Here is a 13,372-nt window from a genome sequence, read left to right on the forward strand (position 1 = left end):
ACGTATTGAGATTTCACTGGGGACTTAATCATTTTCTAATGGCTAATCATGTTAAACAACTTTTTATGTTTATTTGCCATCTGTATGTCCTTTTCAAGAACAGGTCATTTGCCCATTTTCTAACTGTACCACTTTTCTATTACTGAGCTTTAAGGATTCTTAACATATTATAGATACCAGTCCCTTGTGGGATATGTGGTTTGCAAATCTTCTCTCCCAGGCAAGCTTGTCTATTTATCCTCTTAACAGGGTCTTTCACAGACAAAAAAGGTTTTAAGTTGAGTTTATCCATCTTTCCTTACACAGGTTGTGCTTTTTGTGTCTAGCATAAGAACTCTTTTACCTACCCTTATAGCACACCTAAGAATTTTATGCTCTTTTATTTACTTATTTATGTATTTATTTATTTATTTGAGAGACAGAGAGAGGAAGAGAGGGAGACAGGGGAGACAACTAGCGGCGGGGAGGGGCAGAGGGGGAGAGAGCTATATAGAGAGAAGCAGACTCCCTGTTGAGCAGGGAGCCCATCCCAGTACCTGGAGATTATGACCCGAGCTGAAGGTATATGCTTAACCAACTGAGCCACCCAGGTGCCCCTTTTATACTCTTTTCTATACAAGTTTTACAGCTCCACATTTTATATTTAAGTCCATGATCCTATCTGAGTTAATTTTTGCATAAGGCGTGAGTTTAGATCAGGTTCATTTATTTGCCCATGCACCCCCAATTCCTCCAACACCATTTGCTGAAGACTGTCCTTCTTCTATTGAATTGCTTTTGCTCCTCGTCAAATATTAATTTGGCATATTTGCGTGGCTCTAAATCTGGGTTTTCTATTCTGTTTCATTAATTTATGTGACTATCCCTTCTAGTTCTTCTATAGATACTCTTTATCAAGTTGACATTCTTCTTTTTCCCTAACCTGCTGCCGACTTTGTAGTACATGTGTGTGTTGGACTTTTTCCAAATGCCTCTTCTGTAATAACTCATAGGATATGGTTTCTTATTTTTTATTCTGTTGATATGACAAATCACATGTATCGATTTTTTCCAATAGCTGTACTGAGATATAATTCACATACCATGAAATCTACTCTTTTAAAATGTACAATTCAATCTCTGTGTGGTTGGCAGTACCCATGAGGTTTACCCAAAGTGCAATTGGACACTAACTGAAAAATAAATAACTTTTTTGAATGTATGAATCAGAGGTTTTCAGTATCTGTAAGGAGTTGTGTAATCTTTTCCACTACCTAATTCTATATTCATCACCCCAAACAGAAACTCCATAACCATTAAGAGTCATTCCATGTTCCCCCTTCCCTGGAGCTCCTAGCAACCACTAACTGACCTTCTTATTACATATGATGTGGCTTTTTGTGCCTGGCTTCTTTCTTTCTTTTATTTCTATTTTTTTTTTTTTGATGTATACCCCTCTTTTTAAATTTTTTAAATTTTTTATTAACATATAATATATTATTAGCCCCAGGGGTATAGGTCTGTGATCTTTTGTCTACATTTTCAAGGTTCATCCATGCTGTGGCATGCATCATTATTTTATTGACTTTTATGGCTAAATACTATTCCAATGTATGGATATACCACATATTGTTTGCTTATCAGTTGATGGACATTTGGATTGTTCCATTTTTTGGCTATTATAAATAATATAGCTATAAACTTTTGTGTACAAGTTTTGTGTGGATATGTTTTCAATTCTCTAGAAGTCAAATTCCTGGGTCATACACTCTACATCTAACGCTTTGAGAAACTTCCAAAATGCTTTCCAAAGTGGCTGTGTCATATGGTACATAGACATGAAGATCACCATGTCTTTTTGGTTGAATAAAACACTGGGTCCCTCTCTCTCTCTAGTAATTTTCTTTGCCTTGAAGTCTATTTTATCTGATGATAATATCATCACTGCTGCCTTTTTAAAATTATATTTGTATGGCCTATAATTTTTCATTCTTTTGCTTTAAAACCACCTATGTCACTGTATTCAAAATGAGTTCATTTGGAAATCCAATTACTGGATCATGCTTTTTATCTATCCCCCCAATCTCTGCCTTTAAATTGGTGTGATTAGGTAACTGGCATTAAGGGCAATTATTAATATGTTAGGCATTACATTGCCATTTTTAAAAAAGATTTTTAAAATTTATTTATTTGATACAGAGAGAGAGAGATAGAGATCATAAGTAGGCAGAGAGAGAGGGGGGAAGCAGGCTCCCTGCTGAGCAGAGAGCATGATGCGGGGCTTGATGCCAGGACCCTGAGATCATGACCTGAGCCAAAGGCAGAGACTTATCCACTGAGCCACCAGGAACCCCTATGTTGCCATTTTTAAACTTTGTTTTCTGTTTGTTTCCTCTCTTTCTCATTATAATGTTTCTTTTCCTATAGGTTGAAGGAACATTTTTTTTTATCCCATCTTCATTATTTATAAAGTTATCACTTTGTGTAGATTTCTTAGTGGTTCCTCTAAGTACCACCCTATGAATAATTTATACAGTCTACTATCAACTTTTTATTACTTCAGGTGAGGTATAGGGACCTGAATTCCCCTTAGGTTCCTTTACCCTCTCTACAGTCTCAGTATTCTTCCACATACACTGATCACTACATTATTGTTTTAACTTTGGTTCTAACCACCAAATATGATTTAAAAAACTCACGAGGATAGTTCATGATATTTACCCCCAGTGGTACCCATTCTCATATTCCTCCTTCCATTCTGAAATTCCATGCTATCTTATGTTATCATTTCCTTTCTGTTTAGAGAACTTTCTTTAGTCATGCTTTCAGGGTATGTAGGCTAGAAGCAAATTCTCTTAGCTTTCCTTTGTCTGAGAATGTTTTTATTTCCTCTTGGTTTCTGAAGGATAGTTTTGCTGGAAACAGAATTCATGGTTGACATTACTTTTCTTTCAGTACTTGAAAATTCTGCCACTATCTTCCAGCCTCCTTGGTTTTAAAACGATTATCATTTGAAATGATGTTTTCCTAAAAGTAAGGCATCATTTCACTCTGCTTTAAAGATTTCTTTCTTTGCATTCAGTTTTTAGGAGTTTAAATATGATGTGTCTTGGCATTGGTTCCTCTGGGTTTGTGCTGTTTGGGTCTAAGATACTGTGATTTTATATGTAAAATAATTTACATATAGAAACTTATAAAGAATTTATAATAAGAAATACATATTTGGTCTTCATTCTTGCTCCTAATATAAAGCTCCTACAACTCTTGGAAATTTCCTAAATGATTATGAGCAATAACGATTATTTTTTGATATTCATAACAAATCCCCTTCAATCACACCTGAGTTTTATGCTAATGAGATAACCTTTGGAAAGCTTTTAAGTATGGGGGCTGGTTGTCAGAGGAATCAATCATGGGATCAGAGGGCTGGAACATGGAGCCTCATTCCCCAACCTCAGAGGATGGGAAAGAGGAGCTAGAAATTGAGTTCATTCGCCAATGGTCAATTATTTAATCAATCATGACTACGTAATGAAGCCTTCATTAAAACCCAAAAGGATAGGGTTAGAGAGTCTCCAGGTTGGTGTACTTGCAGAGATGCTGGGAGAATGACACATCCAGAGAGAGTCTGGAAGCTCCATGCGACACATCTTGCTACATTTCCTTGCCCCATGCATCTTGTTCATCTGCATGTGCCTGAATTCTATTCTTTTCTAAGAAACCAGTAATCTAGTAAGTAAGCTGTTTTCCTAAGTTATGTGAACTACACTAGCAAATTAATCAAACCTGGGGAGGGGGCCAAGGAATACTCAATTTATAGCCTGTCGGCTAGAGCACAACTAACAACCTGGACTTGTGACTGGCTTCCCAAGTTGGAGGGGGCAATCTTGTGGGACTGAGTCCTTAACCTATGGGATCTGACACTACCTCTAGGTTGATAGCGTCAGGTCTGAGTTCCACTGTAGGACACCCAGCTGGTGTTCAGAACTGCTTAAGGTGTTAAAAACCCACAGGTCTGACATCAGAAGTGAAGTAGTTCTTTACAGGAACCTGCTCAGCTTACTGAAGGCTGATCTTGGGCCGAATTTGGGAAGTTATCAGCCATTACTACTTTGAATACATTTCCAGTCCCATTTGCTCTCTCCTCTCTTTCTGGGACTCCATTGATACAAATGTTTGCTCTATTGTTATTATCGCATAAATCCTTCTTGCTCAAACTAGGTAAATCCTACTGCTCTGTCTTCAAGTTCATTAATTCTAATTCTATCCTATAATCTCTAATCTACTATTGAGTTCTGGATACTTTTTGTTTTATTTTATTTATTTTTGGTGATATTCCTTACTTTGATATTTTCCTTCTTTTTAAATTTCTTTGTTGAGATTTTCTATTTTTTTCATTTCTTTCAAGACAATTCATGATTATTTGTTAAAGCATTTTTGCAGAGGTTGCTTTAAAATCCTAATCAGGTAATTGCGACATCTGACTCATCTTGGTATCAGTATCAACTATATTTTCTCATTCAAATTGTTTTTCCTGGTTCTTGGTATGATGAGTGAATTTTGAATATGCTGTAAACATTTTGGGTATTATATTAGGAGACTCCGGATCCTATATAGTCTTTTGTGGGTCTTTGTTTTTGTTTTTGTAAGCAGTCTCCTACTGAGGTGTAGCCCAAGGGCAAGGTGAATGTGTGTGTTCAGCTTCCTATTGAATCCCAATGCTACCAACCGAGCAAAAATGACACACAGACTCACAGTGCCTTACTGTAGGTAGCAATCCAGGTTTCCCTTCAACCCTGTTGACATCTTCCTGGTGAAAAAGGGGCACCAATTCCCACTTTCTCACCGATTCCAAGTGTGGGTATAAATGAAGCTCCCTGCTAAGCCCCACTGTCACCAGGAAGGGGAAAAGCTAAAAGCTGGTATGTCTTGTGACTACAGTTCAGGGGCAGAAGCTCAACTCCCTGTTGACTCTAGGAGTGGGGAGTGGGTTAGCACCTCCCACTCCTTGGTTTATGGTGGCAGGAGGTACAGGCCTGGTTCACACTGGGTTCCATTCCAGTGACACAGGGGGTGTGCTTTGGTAACTGGCCCTGACTCATCACATCTCTTTGCTGCCAGGTAGGAATGGTGGCTCCTTTTACCTCTGGGACTTGCTGGCCCTACTCCCATGGGACAGGTGGAACACTACCTATTTTTGCTGGGGGACAGAAACTCAACCCTTAGCTCTGCCTACACTACCCAAGAGGAGAATCAGAACACAGTCTGCTTCTACTGGGTGAAGAAGAGAGTCTGCTCCTCACTTGGCCCCACAGACACTATCCCCAAAGGGAAATTGACCCATGCCTCCTTCCACTGAGAAGGGAAAGGCAGAACAGCTCCTTCCTTGGTTCCACCAACACTACCTGAGCCTGGGAATAAGAGCACCAACAGCTTCTGCTATGCAGGGGACAGAAGACTGGCCCTGCACAGATGTCACACCTCCCAAAGCGGAATCAGAGTGTCACCTGCACGTGGCAAGAGGAATCTCTTGGAGATCTTTTTTCCTCTGCCTTTTGTTCATTCCAGGGTGGCACCTTCTACACCCTTTCTGGACTATATGGTTGGCAATGAGGAAAACCAGGGGAATCACTGGCATATTCCTCAAGTCCTGAGACTCCCATGCAATCTGCCTTCTCTTTTCCACCTTTCTGAATCTTCCTACGCTTGTTTGTTATGTTATGTCCATGTTTTTAGGAAGGAGGAGGGCTGGGAAGAATGGGCATACTCTACCCTTGTCACAAATACAACTGCCTCATTTTATCAGAGCAACTTTAACACTTTATTCTTTAAGATGTTTTCCTACCCAATTTTCACATTACACAGCAACCTCTTTGAAAGCACTGGACTATGTCTCTTCACCATTCACCTTCCCAGGAATACCAACCAAGAAGAAACAGGAATGGATCCCAGCACTTAGAAACATGTTCTATTCAACCAATTAATACATATTCTGCAAACCCCTACACAAAATGTTGACTTCTTCCTTTTTCTCCCTCTTTTTATCTTATACACATGTATTTACATATACAGTTAATTACATACCAGTTACCGAGTAAGATTCGAGAAACAGAAAGACAAGTAAGACCTAATCTTTGTTCTTGAGGGCTTTACCATCCATCAGGATAGAGTCACACACAGGGATGTTTAGCAAGTGCCAGGAAATAGATGTGAACAAACAGGGAAGGGAAAGGAGAGTGTGTTGACTAATTCTTCCAGAGTGAGATGGCAAAGGCAGTTCAGATGGGCCCTGGAGAATAGATAAAGGGCAGGGCATGGGCAAGACACACAGCTATGGGAGAATAAAATTGTCTGGGGAAGATGAGGGGCTGAATCAGGACAGGATACTGCATAGAAGCTAAGAAACTTATTTCCCTCTTTTACTATTATCAATAAAGCTGGTAATTTCATTTTTTCACTTGACCTGGTATGAATATCAAGCTACCCAGCATCTCCTAGTCTTAAGAATGATTTGTCCACACAAATATTTACTTCTCATGGATCTCATTTTCAAATCCTCTCTTCCTTTCCCACTCTCCATTACCTTCAGTGGGAGGCTTGTTTCTTTCCCAAAACTTTCTGCTGGAAGTTGCCTTCTTTTATCTCCAGCCCAGGCATTAAAACGTGTAGAGATGTGAGCGATCAGTAGGACTGGCAGAGTATAGACCTCTGAGAAGCCATTACTCCATGTAAGCATTAGGCTCCATTAATCTTTGTTATTGTCTATGAGTTTCTTGTAATTTCATTAACAGTGATTTGGGATTTACAAGAATGGAATAATATTGCCAGTAAGTTTAAAATGACAAGGACATCTTCCTTGTTTAATGCAGAACAATTTAATCTTGCTCTGTTCCAGGTAAGGAAAGAAGGGATTCCCTTGGCAATGAAGAGGTGAGATTCAAAACACAATCTTTGGATTTTCTGTGTGGCCCACAGGGAGGCACAGTCAGTTTTTCTGTCTGATAAATGTGGCAGATGGTCACCAATGGAATACTACTTCTTTCCAATGCAAGGATGAGAGGACTCTGAATAACTCCAAAGGGACATCTCAAAGAGAGTCATATTCTATTACAGCCAGTACATTTTGAAATATTTAGTTGAACAATTTCAATGTGTAGTCTAAGGAGCACTAGGTCCATGAGATAATCCAAGAGAAGGAGTTCAAAGAAATATTAACCCACTGTTTTCTAAAAATATTTGGCCACAGAACCCTTTTACTCTATGACACTCTATTAAAATCCCAAAGGATACATGACCTACCAACACCTTTTGGAAAATCCTAACCTGATCAAATAATCCATTTTACAAAGGATGAAAGTGCTCTGCCTCTCTCCATCTCCCCAAATTTAATTAATTTGCTCAAGGTCACCCCACTAGTTCCCAGGAGAGCTAGGACTAACTTCTAGTACTCCTTCAATGCTGCCACACTCCTTTACCAGAGGAACCTTTTCTAAATGGGAATTTAATCATATTGGACTTCCTGATAAACAGCAAGATCATTAGTCACTTAATGTTAGTTATATTTGAAAGCTTTCCCAAAAAAGGGTTGACCTGAGAGAGGTTAGTATTATATGTCTCTCCTTTCAAGCAGTTATTTCAAGATTGGTTTTACCTGGAGTAAAAGGAAATTTCTGTCTGTTTGGAAGAGTTCCATCTTGAAGATATTTCAATATTTCTTGCCACAGCACCCTTTCTGTGCTCGGTATTTTTAGCTCACTGTTTTCTATTTTGGCAGCTGAGAAGCTGCAGTTTGTAATTTTACCTTCAGCTTCATATTTCTTCTTAAAAGTGAATACAATGTCCTGTTTATAATAATAAAATCACTAGTTGGCAGAACGACATTAAATGGAAAAAAAAAAAAAAAGAGAGAGAGAGAAAGCAATTGGAAAATTTAGAGCAAGCAATTTTAAGTGCCAAGTTTCACATTTGTAATGGTCCGGTGGAGGTCACTGGGCATCCTTTTTATTGAGGGGATAGTGAAGAAATAGACATCCACAAGTTCTCCTGTGAAAAACTATAGATACTACCTCCACTTCAAGGAAGCTCAGGTTTTACTAAAAAGTGATGTGATCCAAACTTCCACAATATTACTAACTATAGGAAAAATATAAAAATCATTTTAGCATGGTATTTTCCCCCTCCAATATTTAGGTTTTCATTTTCCACTTTAATTGAGCTTTTAAGCTTCGGTTTTCTATTCCAGTTTAGCAACAAAGGAAACAAAATAATAAGAATGAAATTAGAAGTAAGTGGAGCCTGACTCAGAAACAACCTTGGGGTTTCTTGGGCTTCTGGTGCAACCCCCTACAAGCAGTTTCCTTGGATCCAGTCTCTTCCTGATCCCCAAAGCCCTGCCGTATTAGTGCTGCTTGCTTTTTGCTTTTCTTTAACCTCAGATGCCCTGCTGAAGAGAGCTGCAGGTCTAGGCCATGCAAACAGGGATTCTCCAGAGACTAGAGATGAAGGTCCAGAAAAATGGTGCTCGCGATCAGAAGGGCCAGATCACCCCTAGGAGTTCACACCAGCCTTCCTTCTTGAAAATTGCTAACCAGCCATTTTTCTTTTCAAAATAAACACTATTTCTCTCAACTTCAGTTTGCAAAATATTACCCCAATTCCACTGGACTAAAAAACTGGAATTTTACTGACATAATTGGATTATGAGGTTTAAAGATTGATGGAACTTTTCTGTTCCAAATATAATCGTTCAAATACCAAACCTAAACGGGTATGTAGAAGTCCTTACGTAGCTAGAGCCAGGGGAACGCTGCAGGATGCATGGCAGAGTGGCCGAGCAGCAGGGGTCAAGAAGCTATCAAAAGCATAGGAGTTGTGAGCCCTGGTGTTGAAGGATCTGGGAGTCTTACAGGAATGTATCACCTTTTCTGCAGCCACATCCTATCACTAAATGAAGACTGCTTTAGTCCCTCTAGCTCCCTCTATGCCTGCTCACTTTTCAGATACCGGTTCAAGTACCAATGCCCTTGGCAGTGGCTCATACTGGTATCATATTGGTATCATTGGGCCATACTTTGCTGTAATTTGTCTCCCTGAGAAAGAATAAAGTCCTGAAGAACAAGAACTGGGCCTTTTATGTCTCTGTATTTCCAGTAACTAACTTAGAATTAGGCATACATTACATATATCCATATAAAAATAATATGTATAAATAGATGTATATAGGAGAGAAGACAGGAAAAGGAAAAAGACATAGAGGGTTTCATTTAGGAGTTTACAGAATATGTATTAATTTATTCATGTTTTTTAGTGGGTGCTCGGACTCATTCCAATGTCATTCTGTGACATTCCTAGGAAAGTAATGTTGATAAAAACCTCTTTGAAGGCACTGCACCTCTGAGCAGAAGAAATCACATACTACAAACGCATGTACCAAGCAACTCTCCCCTCTGGCACAATCCCACCCAATTATCAAATCTCCACTACCCATGGATGGTATTCAATTAATATTTGTCAGCTGAAAAACTAAGTGAATCTATCTTAAGACTGAAGAGAAGGAAAAGGTAACCAGATCAAAAGACTTCAGCATACCACAGACTTCTCTTTATGTTCATCTTTTATTGTAAAAAGTAAGCAGTTAACTGATTACATACATAAATACATAAAAAATTAATCTTGGTGCCCTCATAAGGTATATGGGTCAGGAGTTAAGTGAAGTGTCCAGAAAAAAGCGTCAGTGTTCCAGAACAGAAAGCCAATGACACTTGCGTCCTCATTACTTCCTGTGCTTTCAGCCAACTGTGATCAATGGGATTTGCTCATGCCCCATACATGGATTTATGGAAATTACTTAGTTTCAGCTACACTAATCCTTACAAAACAGGCAAGTGGCTAAAAAAAGATTATTACAAAGATCCACAGACTGAAGATACTACTAAACTAATAATACTAATTCTACTAATACTATAGTACCAATAGTACTAATACTACTACTAAAACGGCAAAGTTGACATTTCTTCTGCCTCTAATATAAATTCATCACCAGCCACATGTATGAATTCAAAACAATGACTGCCAACCATATGCTACCCAACAGATTCTTAGAAAAAAGTAAAAAGACTTAATCTGTTACTTCAAGGTAAAGGCGACATTTTAACAAGAAAAAAAATACTGATTTTTGAACAAAATAAAACAAAAAACCTCAGGTTTTGAAGACAACATTTTTAAAAAGGGCATTTGAAATGTCATAAATTTGGAGACCTAAAACAATCTAAGCCTAATATTGCACTACTGCAAAACTACTCATATCTATACACTTAAACTTTGTGAGAGAATTTTCTACCTATTTTTTCAAGATGCCAACTGAAGAATAACCAAAGACTATAAACTTATTTTTTTAACTCTAAAAATACAGCACCTTTCAATTAGTTCACAAGAACTGACTGACATCATGAAAGATGAAAATTTATTAGCTGGATTGTATTTCTGAATATAATCAGTGAATAGGACTAAAACATGAATATTATGATTTAGTAATTTCAGTTATCTTCTTCTGAGGTATCTTTTTCAGTTATGATAACCATTAAATCTAAAACTAAGTATCAAAATATACAGAACTTATAATCAGAACTTTGTGTTTCTATATCACAGGTTGTGAAAACAAAAATTAAAAAAAACCATGAATTTCAATCACACTGCTCTCATCAAAAGTAAAATTATGAATGTGAACAGCTTACTATGCCTTTTTAAAGGAAGGTATCTTCAAAATTTATTTTATTCTCATTTTTCCACTTTTATGTATATTTATAATGTACATAATAAATAAGAAAAGTGGTAAATATGCTTGTGATTATAAAAAAAAGACATAAATGTTATTGGGAATGCATGTTTCAAAAAACTTTAGAGATTACTACTTTAGGTATTGGGAAACAGTTGAAAGATTTTAAGCTAAAGGAGTAAAAGAAATCAGATTTGAATTTTAGAAACATAATCCTAGCGATAATAGGCAATGAAAACGTGTTAGGAGGTTAAAGTGATAAAAAAAAAATCTGATACTATGCTCATAGCAGTATACTACAGCTCGTCCTATAAGCTCCCTGGATCTGTGGATCCTTGCACAGCACACACAAGCTTATTTTAACAGAGGTCTTCTGCAGAGCAAGGCCTCCTGTTCTGTGGTCTAACTCAGAGGCAACTGGGGCCAAAGAAAAAGGCAACGTGGAGCCTGAGAACAGGGGCTGGAACTGAGAACACGCGGGGCTGGCGGACTGTTGAAATGCCTTATCATTTATCTGTAGGCTAAGAATCAGGCTAAAAAAGATCAATCACATCTCTTTTCTGACAGTCCCATGTATAATTTTTAAAAGATATAAAAGTTATTTTTAAAAATAATTTGGGGGCACCTGGGTGGCTCAGTGGGTTAAGGCCTCTGCTTTCGGCTCAGGTCATGATCCCAGGGTCCTGGCTCTCTGCTCAGTAGGAAGCCTGCTTCCCCCTCTCTCTCTGTCTGCCTCTCTGCCTACTTGTGGTCTCTCACTGTCAAATAAATAAATAAAATATTAAAAAAAATAATTTGTAAAATAGAGCAATTTATAAAATGAAGTGAAATACTGCCCCTCCCTACCTCCTACTACCCTACCAAGTCCACTCATGATCACAACTGTCAATGTTCGATGTATTTCCTTCCAGACCATTTTCTATGCATATATATTTTTGTATATGCATATATATGTATGCATGGGTATATGCTTTTGGACAGTATTTTTCTATTCTTTGGCTTTATTAAAAATAGGCTCATATTCACGCTGTTTTGAAACCTGTTTCTTTTACTTGGCAACAGATGACAACCACCCCTTTAGGACAGTCCACATGGATCTAGTTCCTGTTTGGCAGCTGCAGGGAATGCAACCTGGCTGGTATGACAAGGTTATTTAACCATCCCTTTGCTGGGGTGCCTGGGTGGCTCAGACGACTGAGTATCCGATGTTTGCTGTAGGCTCAGGTCATAATCTCAGGGTCATGGGACTGAGTCCCAAGTTGGGCTCTGCACTCAGCAGGGAGTCTGATTGAGACTCTCCCTCTGCCCCTACCATGCCTGTGTACCCTCTATCTCTCAAATAAATAAATAGATCTTTTTTAAAAAGTCATCCCTTTGTTGAGGGACATGAACAGTGTCACTTTTACAACAGAGCAGCAATGAACATTCTTGTACATCTATCCTTGTACACTTTGAGCAGGATGGGTTTCTTGAAGTCAAGTTTTTGGGTGAAAGGGTAGGTACATTTCAAATGTTGATAGTTACTGAGGAATGACTAGACTGACTTCAACTTCAAACAATGAAGTTCAACCATTCATTCTTACTAGGTTTTGTTTTGTTTTATTGTTTTTAAAGATTTTATTTATTTGTCAGAGAGAGAGAGGGAGAGAGAGCGAGCACAGGCAGACAGAATGGCAGGCAGAGCAGAGGGAGAAGCAGGCTCCCTGCTGAGCAAGGAGCCCGATGCGGGACTCGATCCCAGGACACTGGGATCATGACCTGAGCCGAAGGCAGCTGCTTAACCAACTGAGCCACCCAGGTGTCCCTAGATTTTTTTTTTTAAATAGATTCCAAGGTTTAGGAAAAGACCTCAGCAAACAAGCCCTTCAATTTGTATATGAGAAAATGATGGTTCGGATAGAGTGGTTTGGGCCCAAGACCCCAAAGCCCCTGATGAGATCACGGACCAGCAGGAGTTCCACGAGTGGTGGTTACTACTGAAAGCCAGGACAGCAACTTGAGTTAAGTGACTGCAAATATAAACGTGTGGTCCACCAGAGCTACTAACAAGAAGGAAAGGGGACTGTCATCTCCTTTTCCTTGCCTACCCTTGGCAAGAAAAGAAAAAAAGCATTTGTATCTTAAAGGAAAAAGATAGAATAGCAAGAGGGAGCAGAGAAGGAGGATTCTTGAACTAGATGGAGTAAGGGGCACCAAGAGCGAAGGAATCATAAGTTCAGCTGCATGAAGTGAGCAAGTGTGGTGGAAAAGACTCTGACATGGGATGACCTTAGCGGAAAACCTTCCACAGCCTCAGTGGGTTGTATGAAAAGTTTCTTGGTTCTAAATATCTCCATGTGGCATCCAAAATGAATGCCAGTACTGAAACCAAATTCTGAAGAGAAATATCAGAAAAGAACTAACATCCCAAAATGAAGAAACATCTTCAAAGAAGATGTTGTTATAAAAATACCACAAAAGTACTTTCCAGCAAATTCCAGACCTAAAAGTAAAGCTTTAAAATGAAGCTCCAAGCACAGAAGCTTTGAACCCTTTGCTCTGTGCCTGAAGAGGCCCATTTAAAGGAAGGTACTTCTGACCAGATAACATTGTTGTTATCCCATCAGACCTAAGGGGACA

At 38.6% G+C, this 13,372-nt stretch overlaps 1 protein-coding gene across 2 annotated transcripts in view; it reads right to left on the bottom strand.

Annotated features, from left to right (window-relative positions):
- DIS3L2 (DIS3 like 3'-5' exoribonuclease 2) overlaps positions 1–13,372 on the bottom strand; it is a 366,764-nt gene that overhangs the window by 156,463 nt on the left and 196,929 nt on the right. The window lies entirely within an intron of this gene.

The sequence above is a fragment of the Mustela lutreola genome, chromosome 3 (assembly GCF_030435805.1).
Source record: "Mustela lutreola isolate mMusLut2 chromosome 3, mMusLut2.pri, whole genome shotgun sequence".
In the NCBI taxonomy this organism is placed as follows: Eukaryota; Metazoa; Chordata; class Mammalia; order Carnivora; family Mustelidae; genus Mustela; species Mustela lutreola.